The sequence below is a fragment of the Chironomus tepperi genome, unplaced genomic scaffold (assembly GCF_022539635.2).
Source record: "Chironomus tepperi strain 1889 unplaced genomic scaffold, CSIRO-AGI_Ctep_v1 contig_394, whole genome shotgun sequence".
Lineage (NCBI taxonomy): Eukaryota > Metazoa > Arthropoda > Insecta > Diptera > Chironomidae > Chironomus > Chironomus tepperi.
Window position 1 is genome coordinate 547607 of NW_027226516.1, and position 16422 is coordinate 564028.

Sequence of the window (16422 nt, forward strand, 5' to 3'; positions counted from 1 at the left end):
TGATTAAGCGAAGCTCACAAATTTTTACGAACTGAATGGAGCGAAGCGAGTGTAGTCGTAAAAATTTTCGCACATTTAATACCTCTGTGATCTATAAACAGTGAAGCGAAGTGGAGTCCGACACTGCTGTGACCTAATAACAGTCGGGCGAACGAAGCGGAGCGAAGTGGAGTCCGACACTACGGTGACCTAATAGCAGTCGGGCGAACGAAGCGAAGCGAAGTGGAGTCCGACACTACGGTGACCTAATAGCAGTCGGGCGAACGAAGCGAAGCGAAGTGGAGTCCGACACTAATGTGACCTAATAGCAGTCGGGCGAACGAAGCGAAGCGAAGTGGAGTCCGACACTACTTTGACCTAATAGCAGTCGGGTGAACGAAGCGAAGCGAAGTGGAGTCCGACACTACTGTGACCTAATAAAAGTCGGGCGAACGAAGCGAAGCGAAGTGGAGTCCGACACTCCTGTGACCTAATAATTGTCGGGCGAACGAAGCGAAGCGAAGTGGAGTCCGACACTCCTGTGACCTAATAATTGTCGGGCGAACGAAGCGAAGCGAAGTGGAGTCCGACACTCCTGTGACCTAATAAAAGTCAGGCGAACGAAGCGAAGCGAATTGGAGAGCATAGCTCAAACATAAGCAGTTCGAACGTAGCTCGGACTTGGTTGAGCGAAGGTCATATATTTTTGCGACCTGAACGGAGCGAAGCGAGTGAAGGCGTGAAAATTTTCCCACAACTAATACCCCTGTGATCCATGAACAGTCGGACGAGCGAAGCGAGATCCGACAACCCCTGTGATCTATGAACAGTCGGACGAGCGAAGCGAAATCCGACGACGCCTGTGATCCGAGCGAAGCTCGAATTTAATTAGTTCGAACGAAGTTCGGACTTGGTTGAGCGAAGCTCACAAATTTTGCGACCTGAACGGAGCGAAGCGAGTGAAGGCGTGAAAATTTTCCCACAACTAATACCCCTGTGATCCATGAACAGTCGGACGAGCGAAGCGAGATCCGACAACCCCTGTGATCTATGAACAGTCGGACGAGCGAAGCGAAATCCGACGACGCCTGTGATCCGAGCGAAGCTCGAATTTAATTAGTTCGAACGAAGTTCGGACTTGGTTGAGCGAAGCTCACAAATTTTGCGACCTGAACGGAGCGAAGCGAGTGAAGGCGTGAAAATTTTCCCACAACTAATACCCCTATGATCCATGAACAGTCGGACGAGCGAAGCGAGATCCGACAACCCCTGTGATCTATGAACAGTCGGACGAGCGAAGCGAAATCCGACGACGCCTGTGATCCGAGCGAAGCTCGAAATTAATTAGTTCGAACGAAGTTCGGACTTGGTTGAGCGAAGCTCACAAATTTTTGCGACCTGAACGGAGCGAAGCGAGTGAAGGCGTGAAAATTTTCCCACAACTAATACCCCTATGATCCATGAACAGTCGGACGAGCGAAGCGAGATCCGACAACCCCTGTGATCTATGAACAGTCGGACGAGCGAAGCGAAATCCGACGACGCCTGTGATCCGAGCGAAGCTCGAATTTAATTAGTTCGAACGAAGTTCGGACTTGGTTGAGCGAAGCTCACAAATTTTTGCGACCTGAACGGAGCGAAGCGAGTGAAGGCGTGAAAATTTTCCCACAACTAATACCCCTATGATCCATGAACAGTCGGACGAGCGAAGCGAGATCCGACAACCCCTGTGATCTATGAACAGTCGGACGAGCGAAGCGAAATCCGACGACGCCTGTGATCCGAGCGAAGCTCGAATTTAATTAGTTCGAACGAAGTTCGGACTTGGTTGAGCGAAGCTCACAAATTTTTGCGACCTGAACGGAGCGAAGCGAGTGAAGGCGTGAAAATTTTCCCACAACTAATACCCCTGTGATCCATGAACAGTCGGACGAGCGAAGCGAGATCCGACAACCCCTGTGATCTATGAACAGTCCGACAACACCTGTAATCTATATCAACAATCATTCCAAAAATCGATTAAAATAAACTATTTAGTGATTTGACTAAAAAGAAGTAAATAAAATAAATTAAAAAAGACTTTTTAAAAAAAACGCTTTTTTAAAAAAACCAAAACAGATGTAAAAAAAACTTGCGAAAAAATACTTGATTCTTAAGACTAAAAACAAAGCGATCTAAAAAGAAGTAAATAATAAACCTTAAAAAAACTTTTTAAAAAAAACGCTTTTACCTTAAAAAACAAAATGATCCAAAAACATAAGTGTTAAAAAATGCTCTAAAAAGGAGAAAATAAAATAAATCTACGCTTTATAAAATTTGGAAATATAAATATTTCTTGAGAAAACCAGAAATGTAACTCAAAAATTTTCCCAAAATATAGCAATGTAGTACAAGAACTCAACGACTAAAAAAGCGTGGGGCGTAAACGAAAGATTAATTTAGTTCTTAAGTTTGTGATTTGACCGCCCCACGCTTTTTTAGTCGTTGAGTTCTTGTACTACATTGCTATATTTTGGGAAAATTTTTGAGTTACATTTCTGGTTTTCTCAAGAAATATTTATATTTCCAAATTTTATAAAGCGTAGATTTATTTTATTTTCTCCTTTTTAGAGCATTTTTTAACACTTATGTTTTTGGATCATTTTGTTTTTTAAGGTAAAAGCGTTTTTTTTAAAAAGTTTTTTTTCTATCTTTATTTTCTTCACTTTTTCGCTATTTTGGTCAAAATAACAACCTGCGTTTTTGTATCCAACAAAGGTGAACTCTGTGAATGACCCGAGTATACAAAGAGCGTGCTCAGTTTTGTGAGCACGCTTCTGAGCATGCTCAAATTCATCGTTTTACGTGCTCACCATAGCATGCTCAACTGAGCACGTTCATGAGCACACTCTGAACGTGCTCTCGAAAAATAAAAAATTTTTTTGAGCGTGCTCAGGTGAGCACGTTCACCTGAGCATGCTCATGAGCATACTCAAAATCAAAATTTTGATGTGCTCACCTGAGCACACTATTGAGTATGCTCTTGAGCACATCTAAAGCATGCTCATGCAAAATGGCATTTTAAATATTAGCATGCTCATCTGAGCATACTCTTGAGCATGCTCCTGAGCATATCTTGAGCATGCTCGTGTATTATGACACATTTTATTTTAACATGCTCGCCTGAGCACATCGTTGAGCATGCTCAAGAGCACATCCTGAGCACAACGAGAAAATGTGGTTAATGAAATTTCATCATGCTCACCTGAGCACATCGTTGAGCATGCTCAAGAGCACATCCTGAGCACAACGAGAAAATGTGGTTAATGAAATTTCAGCATGCTCACCTGAGCACATCGTTGAGCATGCTCAAGAGCACATCTTGAGCACAACGTGGAAATGTGGTTTATGAAATTTTAACATGCTCACCTGAGCACATCGTTGAGCATGCTCAAGAGCACATCCTGAGCACAGCGTGGAAATGTAGTTTATGAAATTTTAACATGCTCACCTGAGCACATCGTTGAGCATGCTCTAGAGCACATCCTGAGCACAACGTGAAAATGTGGTTTATGAAATTTTAACATGCTCACCTGAGCACATCGTTGAGCATGCTCAAGAGCACATCCTGAGCACAGCGTGGAAATGTAGTTTATGAAATTTTAACATGCTCACCTGAGCACATCGTTGAGCATGCTCTAGAGCACATCCTGAGCACAACGTGAAAATGTGGTTTATGAAATTTTAACATGCTCACCTGAGCACATCGTTGAGCATGCTCAAGAGCACATCCTGAGCACAGCGTGGAAATGTAGTTTATGAAATTTTAACATGCTCACCTGAGCACATCGTTGAGCATGCTCTAGAGCACATCCTGAGCACAACGTGAAAATGTGGTTTATGAAATTTTAACATGCTCACCTGAGCACATCGTTGAGCATGCTCAAGAGCACATCCTGAGCACAGCGTGGAAATGTAGTTTATGAAATTTTAACATGCTCACCTGAGCACATCGTTGAGCATGCTCAAGAGCACATCCTGAGCACAACAAGAAAATGTGGAAAATCTTTGAAAAATCTATGAAAATTATCCATCTGAAAATACAGTGAAACACTGAAAAAAATAACCAAAAAACTTTTAAAATTAATCAGTAAAATACATAACATTTATATATGGTTTTTGCCAAATATAAATTATTAGGTAAAATACAGCGGTGGCGTAATGGTTAAGGCGATGGTCTCATATAGCAACGAAGCGGTCTCAGGTTCGAATCCAGGTAAAAGCGAAATTTTCTAACTTTGATTTTTTCAGATTGTTAATTAAACAGAATTTATTACAAACACATTTTCTAATAGAACTAATATTATATGATTAAAAAAGTACATTCTCTCTCTTCTTCCATAAGTGAAAATTAATTAATTTTTTTTAAATTTTGCATATTTATGCATGCTTAGTGAGCACGCTCTAGAGCATACTCAATGAGTGTGCTCTTGAGTATGCTCATTGAGCATGCTCCTAAGTATGCTCTGAGCATGCTCAACTTTATGTCACATGATACTTTTCAAAAAATGTCTCATGTCACACCACATTCTAGAGCATGCTCACGATGTGCTCTGAGCACGTTAAAAGAGCATGCTCTCTGAGCGTGCTCAGAAGCGTAAAGTAGTGACATCAGGTTTTGTATGAAAGAGCATGCTCACACTAGCGTGCTCAGCGAAAATTTGAGCATGCTCTTAGCGTGCTCTTTGTACACTCGGGTGAATAGCGAGAAAAAAGCAAATTCTAGTTTGTGAGTCGGAAATGCTTGTGTAGATATTTTTTGGTGCTGTAAAAAAAATAACATCAAGTTCAATATCACGTTGAGGACAATCAAAATAAAAAATATTTCATGAAATATAAATACACACACAAAATTCTGTGGAAATAATGCGCGTACCAAGAAGTTGAAAAAAAGCAATTCCATAAAATTTTGAGTTAATTAGCAATTTTAATTGCTTATTGGATTATGCAATTTTTCCTTTGTGTACACAAAATTGACCCAAGAACTGTAATGTACACAGTTAATTCTCGGTGACTAATGACGGAATCTATAAAAAATAATTTTTATATCCAAAACAATTGCACACAAAATTGTAATTGAGGGAGAACATGCAAAAATGTTATTTATGTGGGAATGTATTGCTGTTGTATGGTGAGAATGATGAGGAATAGACAACAATTTTATGCTCAATCATGCGGATAAAAATGTGAAATATTAGACATATTTTAATATTATTTTGAATGTGAAATTGGCATCGGTTGTCTATCATGTTGTAAATCATGCTAAAAAGACGTATTTTTGATATTTGCTGTATCTAGATTGTTGTGCAGTTTGTTGCTAGTCTTCGAAGAATTCAGCTAACCCTAACAGGTAAATATTATGCTGTTATGGTGTCATTACGAATCCTAAAAGGGGTCTCTTTGCTTGTTAGGGTAATTTTGAATATTGTTCTTGTACAGTTGTGGGCAATCTGTGAGCTGTGCTACAAATGACATGAACTGAATGCCAAGTGCAGCTTCTGTCGTGGCTTACCACTAAGATGTGCCATGCCACATAATAAGTTGCATACAACTGTTCTTGTATGAATGAATTTCCTAGTCAGAGACGTTTGGGTCTTCGTAAGGTGTACGAATGTGGAACATATGCAGTCACGCGGTGGAGACCGTCTACCAAGCCACATAGTGAGACAAAGTCAAACGAGGCTCTAGTTAATACAGGTTGCGTTGGTCAAGAATGCGAGACCCATTGATAGCGAAGCAATGTATAAAAGTTGATCTGTACTGTTAGCGAAGTAAGGAAGTAACAGACGAATTCAGCGGGGAAGAGTGTTTGGGTTCATTGCCCATTTTTGGAAAAATTTCCATAATTTGCCTAAACTCTCCTCCCCATACTCTTTCAACCAGAGCTCGAGATCAGCTTCGTATTTTGCATCACTCTATATGACATTCAAGACGACTTTGAGCTCTTCTATCAGCACATTCTTGGTTACGCACCGATCGCTAGTGAGTCATAAGCAGCATGCTACTAAATAGTGTCAGTTGAAAAACATTCTCTTTCCCGTGTTTTAAAACAGTGAATCCAAATGTGAGCGCAATAAGTATCAAATTACATTAGATCAGGAGCGTAACAAGAGGTTATATATGATTCTATTGAAAACGTGGTCAGACACTCTATATAAAATTCACTTACTCCTATTCTGCATTAGATCCCTCAACCCGTTCAATAATAGATAAAATAAAAGAACGACGTCTATTTGTTACCCGTGTCATTTCAGTTCTTTATAAACTCTCTTATTCTCATCATAATTTCCCACGAAAATTTCAATCTAAAATCTGCATTTACTTGGCATTTACATTAAATTCTTATCAAAATCCCATAATCGAATTCAAATTCATATTTCATTTGTTGCTGAAAAGCAGCACACAAGACAAAAAAGAAACAATCAAAATTTCATTACCTAATTCATGTACGTGATTGAATAATTGACAATAGCAACAAGAAGAAATAAATTTGAATTATTATTTAATATAAATTATTATTTTTGTTTCATTTACAATCATTGTCCATTAAATAATATTTTTGGTGGATTTTAAAAATGAATATCGCGTTGTGTGTAAAAATATTCCTAGGCGCATTCCTTAGGGTGACTGTTTGGCTGAAATGCTTAGTAATTGTTTGAATGAATTTACATTTTAGGGCAAATTCAAGGAGTACCTCAAGCCTAAGCTAGTATAATTTGTATAAACTAGGTGACAGAATTAGCAACAGCCAATTTCATAAACCTAGAAATTTCCCGAATCGGATGCTTTTCTTGGAATTTCAACACACCTTCCACTATAAAAAAAACCGCTAAATTTTCGAAAAGATTTGAATCTAGCAGCTTAGCGTGATTGCTAGGACACCAACTTGTCGCCGTAACATTGGTTAAACATGAAGTTTCCTTACTGGCACCGTGATGGCTGATTTCAACCAATTGAAATGATCCGCCACATTATACCGCTTGAATATGGACATTCTACCTAAGCTCTACATGGGAACATGATTACAATAAGCAATACTATTGGTTTAAATCACAATACACATGCCCTTCACATATATATGCCCTATCAGGACCCCTAGGGTACTTCTATGGTATGCCCCGATAAAGGCATTTGCTATGTTGACCAAAGAATTACTGAGCAGTTCCCACTGAGCTAGTCTCACTTTATTAAATTTCAAAGTCAGTGACGCCACTCAGTAGCTTATTGAGCAGGAATGGGTTTTGGAACTTTTTCATGAAAATCCCCAGCAAATTTTGAATTTTTTCCAAAAAAAGGCAGAGGGATTAGACCACCGAACCACCTTTTTCCCCTGAACGCCTCCTGAACGCCTCCTGAATCCCTCTGCAAAGACACCTGTTCCTAGCCCACCCATAAAAACTCCCAATCTAACGACAATTCCACAAAAAATATCCACCAGGGTGTCCACACATTATTCAATTTTATCAAATGATTATTTTTATTCTTTGTTAAGTTATTGCTGTTAAAAAAGTTATTAAGCAACAATACAAATTGACTGTTGCAAATGTGCTGGTTCACAGCTTTTGTACTGAAATAAAAAAAAACAACCAGCTGTGATTCAATTCCGCATACACACATGTGTGTGTTAAAAATGTGCGAACGATTTTAGTGGCTTTTTTTTTTCAATCAGCGATGATCGTCACAAAAAGCTTTGTATTATAATACAGAACAATAAAATTAAGCGTTTCAAGGATAATGGGTCAATACTGTTGACCGAAACAGTAGTTGCCGACTGCGTTGTATAAATATTTTTGGGCTGCATAACTTAATGGCTTGTTTGAATGGAAATGAGTTGAAGAATTGAATGAATTGTGTCAAAAAGTATGCAGCAAATTGGGAGCTAAGTGTAGACTGTCCGAGGGGAGTGGAATTTGGGGGATCGAGTCATATACATAGAGTTAGTGTCACACTTGGAATTAGTAATTGGAAAGCGGTAGCCAGCGATAGAGCCAGCTTCAGGAGCCGACTGAGGATCACACTTGATCTGCACGACCAGCGAAGTAAGTAAGTAAGAGTCATATGTAGGCGAATCTGTCAGAGGTATTGGCACAGATGAGTAAGGCCTCTGTGGCCGAGTGATTAGAAACCAGACCGGATTTCTGTATCTCTGACTTGTGAGCAGATGGATTCGATTCCTACAAGCAGGATATTGAACAAAGTGGCATCTTACCTACTTATTTACTTCGCTAACTGTACAGATAAGAGTTTCCAAAAACGGGAAATTTCTCGGGAATTCCCGATTCCCGAAATTTCACGAAGACGGGAATTCTGGAATCCCTAGTACAGATCAATTGTGATCCATGGCCATCCCATGGATGTCGCCTAAAATCCACTCTATTGCTGACTACCGCATGCCAATTCCCAATTCCAAGTGCAACATTGTCTCTATCGACTGCTTCCTTCAATGAGTTCTTTGGAAAAATGCTCATAACCTTACATTAAGGCATAATCTAAGAATAGAATGTGGCAGATTATTCAAATTCTCGCCATTAACGACTCATCTTAATCCTAAGTAGCTATTCCTGCAACACTCCAACTCATTCTTCATTCCAAAACTTTCACACACAACCCCACAACTATCCACACACAAAAAACACATATCCAAACTCACAAGAAAAACTAACGCAAATGATCCAACTTTGAAAATCAATCAATTCAATGAATGTGCTCTCTATGATGCTCTATAGTGCTTGAAATTTCCACATTTTTCATCATTCTTCTCTCGCTGATTATCATTCTGGGTAGTTTCTTACTAGTAAGATGAAAAAAAAGTCGAAAACTTTTCAAATTATTTTCATTTCTATGACTTTCTTTTACCGAGTTTATTGCCTGTGTGAGCCTTTTTTTTGTGGCAATAAAGGAGTCTTCTCATCGTTACAAGAAACTACTCTGCCGCCACCATTAAGATGAATATTCAACAAACTAAAAATTGTTTTGAGAAGGAGCTCTTGTGAGGAAATTGTGTGGATTTTTTGGAGTTGATGGATTTTTGTTGGGAAAATTTGGAAGAAAGGTGAACAATTCAGAACATGGCTATCAAAAATGACTATCCAAAATTCTTGGGGTTTGTCCAAAATTCCAGGACTGCAGAGAAAAATCGCAAGCCTGCAGTACTAGAGGAACTATACGTTATAGTCGAAAATTGCATGATTTCACATCTATAATGCAGGAAATGCAAGCATACTCTGATACTTATCTGAAAAATTGTACAATTTTGCAGTTTTTAGGCATAATTTATATCTTTACTCATCGGTTCAAATTGTGTTCCGTCAAGTTCTGTTGAGAGAGTCAAGCCGAATTCAGCTTACTAGTTTTTGGTTTGTACTAACGTCCAAGAGTAGAACAGGCTGCGATTAGTCGGTCGTAAGTCTAATTAATAACGTGACATTCGTTCGTTAGTTTGTTACTGGACATACGACCGACTAATTGAAGCCCATGTGCACTCCGGGTCTGAACTATTCCCATACTCGTTGCTGGATCTTACAAGTCAGTCTTTTAGGAATCCGATCATTTAGAAGAATCAAAGCTAAATTTTCTAGAAATAAATTTTATCATTTAAGATCCATGACCTCTTTCGGTTGACGTCTAAAACTGAATCTATCGCTTGCTGCCCTTTGTCAATTGCCAATACCAAGAGTTATATTGTCTCTCTCAACAGTCTCCTTCCAAGAAATCCCGTCTAGTCAGCAATATAAATTCATCCAAATTCAAAAATTCAAACTCGATTTCCAACTCAAAATCATCAATTCTGACAAAATTTCCCCAACATCCATTCAAAAAGAGGAAATGAACTCAAAGTGAAAGAGCTTTTACAGGCGCCAAAAATCTTTCAAGTCAACGTTCTTTTTCCGATTCATTCAATTATCATGCAATAACAGCCTTGTGCGTTAACTATTAATTTTCAGCAGCATATACACAAAATTTTTTGATAAACTTAACTGGCATTAGTTCATTATAATAATACAAAGTCACATGCTCATCCGCAATTGCGACTCCATGACCTCATCATTATGCAATGTATATTTTAAACGATTGACATTGAAAATATTGTATGTATGTTGGTTTGCCTGAGCTGTACTGTAAATTCAATTCGGAAGCACGAGGCAATAAAAAAATTACACAAAAAAAAGCTTTTTTTATCTAATTTTTTTTTGTATGTGCGACTATTATTAAATGGCAAATGCTGTTTTATCATTGAAATTGCAAGGCTATAGAAATGTCACAAAAAGTTTTTATAATTTGAATTTTATGTGTTTTTTTTATAAATTTTTGAATTTAATGTGCTTTTGACTTTAGTTGATATGCTGCTTTATATTCCTGAAAACAAGTTTCATTGGTTTTCATTCAAGACTATAAAAATTGTTGCTTATTAGCTTCTATGCGCACTATTTATTTTCAATTCAAATTTTATGACTTTTTGTGTATTTTGAAACATCCTTTAATTTCATGGATTGTTCATAAATCATGGATGTTTCAATTCAGAGTGGAAGTAGGAATTAATAGAGGATTTGGAATCTTAATCTATGCTACATGCTTTGCACAAGTTAAGATCTAAAACAGTACATCATAGTCATTAGGGCACGTTGTCGAGAGATCGACAAATTTTTGAAATATCGTGAGGACTTCTGATTGCATCGTTAGGGCTGTTTAAGCCAATTTTGATGATGTGGAACCAAAATAGCCTCAGTGTGCTGTTTGGAAAATTTACTGACGAAAGCGTATTTTCAATTATGAAAGTCCTTTCTTCGGTCAGCATCATTCTAGTCCAAATGTTTGTACTGGACCACAAGGTTGCATTTAGCAGCCATTTGGAAACCCCACGAAGCTTAGACTCTATATTATGGATTCTTCTAGGTGACAGAGCCAGAAACAGTGTCAGATGGAAAGCCATCTTTTGTAACCTAAGCTCCACATAGGAACATGGTTGCAGTAAGTAAGTAAGTATGGATTCCTCCAAGATTCCTTCTTCTTTGGAACTTCAGCCATGCATAAATAACAAAATTGGAATCTAATCGGGTCCAATCTGACTGATCCAAATAGTTTAACAATTTAAGCACTAACCAATCTTTTAAATACTTCATGTAAGTATCCACCATTCTTCATGGTTAAATCTATTTACCAACATCCCTTAACAACCCACAAATTTACTGCGAAATTTTGTTTATTATTAACTTATCAATTCACATCAAAAGCTACCTCAAAGGCCTATAGTCATACAAAAGAATCACCATCCATGTTATCAATTCTGTTACGTTTCAAAAAGTTTGAAATTTCCAGTAAACAACTTTATTATTTTCTACATTTACCATTAAAAAAAAAAGTTGATATTTCCTTCTGATGACGCTGTTGAAAATAAAGTTCCGAGTGATACATATGAAAAAGGTGCCGCGATGGAGCTTTTGAGGCTCTTATAAAGCTCAAATGGATGCCGACTCATTGTGATGTCCTCAGGCAAAGAAACCGCTTTTAGGTACCGTAGTGGTCTTTCTGAACCATGAAATCACTCTCTTAGCCTGTTAGGGGTTCTTTTGGGCTGTTAGGGGTACTTTAGGCAATTAAGGATCCTTTAAGCTGTAAGGGGTCTTTTGCTGTCTTTTGGCTGTTAGGGTCCATATCGATGCTAAATATAGATATGGTCGTGGACAACCGAAGAACTTTTGAAAGATGGCTGTTGATAGAGATAGTGTTGCACTTGGCATTGGAAATTGGCAAGTAGAAGTCAGCGATAGAGCCAGAGATAGACCCAGCTTTATGTGACACCTGTGGGAGGTCATGGATCACAACTGATCTGTATGAATAGTAAAGTTAGTAGGTAAAAGGCTTAAAAATTTCACCGTGAAGCCCAAAATTGGCAAAATCTGGATTAAGTCGTTTATCAGTAAACTTTCTGCAGGTGAACTCTTGGGGAGGTTCCCGTCTTCCGCCGAAGGGTCCTTTTGGAAATTGTCGGATACAACCTATAGTCTCTTCTATAGGTTGCGGCCGATGGTCATATCTATAAGTTGCAGCCGAAGACCTCTTGCACAGGTGTGGACCTTACGTCAATGGGCTCTTTTGGCCCATTCCAAGAATGTTGCCACCTTCTGCATTCCCCATTTGCGTAACCTTCATTATGTTATGTCACTCGGGTACTAAACGTGATGTTTTGTAACATAAGTGCTTAAATTTGCCCTTTAATCGCATATATAGAATCATATTATTTTTATTACACTAAGTACATGTATTTATTTATGATTTTTTTTTTATTTCGTACAGCATTTTTCTGTGTTTTTTGTTTCGACAAATGCGCTAAAAAACAAAGTTACAAACAATAAACACGGCAAATTTAGACGAACAAATTGGTGTAAATTGTTATTATGTTTCTTATTCACTGTGAATTGTGAGATTCAACGTTGTTGTTCCTTAAACCATTTGTAAAGGTCAGAAATGATGATTATGATTATGAAGCAGTACACCGGTCGATTGAAGATGATTAATTAAGGTTCATTTTTTGTGCTTTTGAATAAGGGCTAATATTTAAAGAATTTGTTTGAAAGACGGAATAGACATTCAATTTTTATGGGTTTATAAATGCGATAGAGGTCTAAATTAGCTGATTTTAATGGATTGACTATGATGAGGGTGGCCAGAGGATTTTCGCCAAATATCGGGACACTGGAGTTTTCGAATTCTTGCAAAATCGGGACATTTTGAGGTTTTGACGGGACACAGCAGCAAGGTTGAAAAGTACAGCAGCGTCCCGGCAAAAATACAGCAGATAGCCGCCCTAATGTTGTGTCTTGTGGAGATATTTTGCTATAATTGTTGCGGATGTTTGTATGGATGTAATTTAGGTGGAATTGGATGATATTAGAGGAGATGTAATGGAATTTGTTGATGAAAATTATTCAAGTTTGTAGAACAAGCCTTTGATTTGTGGGCTATACATTCCTAATTTTGCCAAGTATAAAGCACTTTCACAAAGCTCAACATTCTTGTGGCCCTTCAAAAACTTATTAATTTTGAAATATTTTGCAAAACAACAACTAATGGGGTCATTTACTAATGATTTTTCGAATTCCAGTACGAATAGACATAGCCAGAATTGTTTGTAGAATGAAATCAGTCAGGGCCCTTAAATTAGAGTCTTAATTTATTGATCTGATCATGTACAATACGATAAATAAGTCCCTAGCAACACAATACGATTTTTGCAGTCAAAATGGGTCGAAATCAGCTGTGTCGGTGCCGTCAAGGTCACTTTTTGTTAATATGTTGACTTATCGGTGTCTCAAGAAACACGGAATGATGTTTGGGAAAATTAAAGAATTTGGTCTACATAGGAGAGGCGGCTGGCTACAAGAACCTCTTTTTCCTACCCCCCGGATCACCAGGATCACCTGTACATATTAAGAAATTAGGTAACACACCAGAAATCATGTCATGACATAGGATTGTGTCACAGAACCTTATTTAACAATCACTAGTCCAAATTCCTATCTAAACATCACTTACAAACCACCCCCCATCTCAATTCCACCAAAGCAATCTCTAATAATGTTCTGTCAACTCCCATCTCATCCTCATTCTTTTAATGAAATTTACGAACATCAACTAATTCCATAACAACTCAATACAAAGTCATGAACAAGAATTTTTGACCAACAAATATGATGTAATAAATGTGTAACAAAGAAGATTATGAAAGAGTGAGAAGAAAAGTTTCTTTTTTTTCTTTCTTGCCAAGTTTATCCATTCATTTCCTAGGCACCAGTCGAACTATATAAAAAGAAACATTGAATACATCGAACTTCATAATCGTAAAGATTTCTTTCTGTTTTTTGTTAGCATGTTTTTTTGGTGGAGGATTGGAAAGATGTTTTGAAGGGAAGTGGGTATAGTTTGGGATGTCATTGATGGGTGGCCAAGCTTCCTGAGGACCATAACGTGGCACGTTGTCGAATTAATGGTTAGACTCAAAATTGCGCTTCTGGTACCAATTGTGGTTCGCTGCATTTGGATTTTACAGATATAAACTTAAATACAATAGAATGAAAAAGTAGAAAAATCCTTCTCGAAGCCGGCGTGAGTCTGATAAGGGAACGTATTTCATTTAATCTAATCCCAAGCTAGAGTCAAGTCAGCCTTGAGTTAAACCCTGTCTAGCTGAGCCTAACCAAGTCTAGCTGAGCCTAGCCTAGTCTAGCCTAGTCTAGCTGAGCCTAGCCTAGTCTAGCTGAGCCTAGCCTAGTCTAGCTGAGCCTAGCCTAGTCTAGCTGAGCCTAGCCTAGTCTAGCTGAGCCTAGCCTAGTCTAGCTAGCTGAGCTTAGCTTAGTCTAGCTGAGCCTAGCATGGTCTAGCTGAGTCTAGCCTAGCTTGGATATTAAAACTAAAGACGACATTTATGGGAGGTCAACCAAGCATTAAGTTACAAACATTCTGCAATATGATTGTCTAAATTCCATCAAAAAATACGCCTTCTACTCACAACCCAAACCATTTCCTTGACAATTCTCCAAAAAAATTTCTCAACTTCTATCATCGTCATTTCTCATAATCGTAAGGAGAATGAGACGATTTTTCGATAAATAGGAAATGTTTTTCTCATGCTCTACATTTGCATTTTCAGCTATAATAACTATAAATTGTGTACAATGGAGCGAGGCAAAAAATAGAGTAATTTGAAAAAATAAGCGAAAGACACCAAAACCAAAATCCACCAAAAATTGACGATGGGTAAGAATAAGAAGAGATTGAAAGAACTTTTACGCACAAAAAACTGCTGAAATAGTGAATTTTATATATTTTTTTTGTTCCTACTTGAATATCAACAAAAAAATAGCATCAGCGAATGTATTAGAAATGAGATGGAATATACACAATCCATAACTATGGCAATTTCCATTGAAACTCTCTTCTCAAGGTTCTTTTCTTATGTAAATTTCAAAAAAAAAAAAAAATAATGTTTATTCTTTCGTGAAAGAAACTCTTCTTTCCCCCTTTTTATGAGGCACTGTGAGTGTCGTCTTCTATTCTTCTTTTGCTTCCTTTTATGATGCTTGTTCCTGCTTTTTTTCTGTTCTCTCTTGTGCTGATGATGCCTTTGCATGTCGCTGCTTTATTGCGTTTCATTGCGTTAATAGGATTATTGAAAATAAATCAAGAATTTTAAATGAGTTTTAGCTTACAATGTTGCGGAATTTTGCTTCGTATTATTAAGAAATTATGAGACATAGTTGCATAGGCATCAGAATATCTTGAGAATATTTTGAGTCTATATGAATTGTGTCTGAGATTGTGAGACATTGTTCTAGATAAGATCAGATAAGATAAAGAAGATGACATTTAACGGTCATAAAAATTATTAAGTCACGGGTAGAATTTTCTAGAGTCTTTTCTACTAATAACGGAGCTGATGCTTCAAATCCGAGCCCATCAAGACGTCTGATTCCTGAGATCTCACGGCTCACTCAGCCAGTCCTAGCAGTCAAATATAATGCTTTCAAGTGCATCATAAGCTGTGATTTGTCGACTGTATTTACAGTTATAAATTTGACATTTGATTAATTTGCCATAAAATGTCAAGTTTATTGCTAGGCTAATCTAGAGTAATTACTCGACTAATCGTTGCCTGTTCTCCTCGTGCATATTATCTGAATTGCATCATACCTCAATAACCAACACTGAATGCACATGATCTGATTAAAGGACAAGTTTGATCAAATCTGTTTGATTTGATTTAATTTTCAGCCATTTTTACGCCGTGTGCTTTACAAGCGAATTGTGCTATTCGGGATAGCTTGCTAGCAAAAGGATGGAAAGGAACGCAAAGACCATTTGAACAGATGCTGTTGACAGAGACAGTGTAATGTTTGGTTTTGAAAACTTGCATCAGTCAGCCAATGATAGAACCAATTTCAGACGTCATCAAAGAGTAGACATGGTTCACAGTTGATTTGTGCAACCAGCGAAGTAAGTAAGTTGATAGCAATTAAGAATCCTACAAAAATTAAATTCTCCAAATCCAAAGAACTCATCAAGTCCCTTAAGATACTCGATATACCATTTAAAGTAAACACACATGACTCAAACTCAACCGATCTAAAATACTAAGGTGTATTCCCATTCACGTAGGTAGAACAGCAAAAAGAAAACTTTTAATTGTAAAATTTTTAAATTAATTTTTTTACTCTTTCTCTCTCATTCACATGAATGGAAATACGCACAGGTAAATAAACCTTACAGCTCATTATTCACTTGCATATCATATAATACAGTACACTAAAAAGTGGAATTAAATACTCAGCAAGTGTGCGTATTTCCAATATATAAAAAGTTTTTGAAAAATGTGCGTAAAGGCATAAAAAAATTGCGTGGGCTGTATCG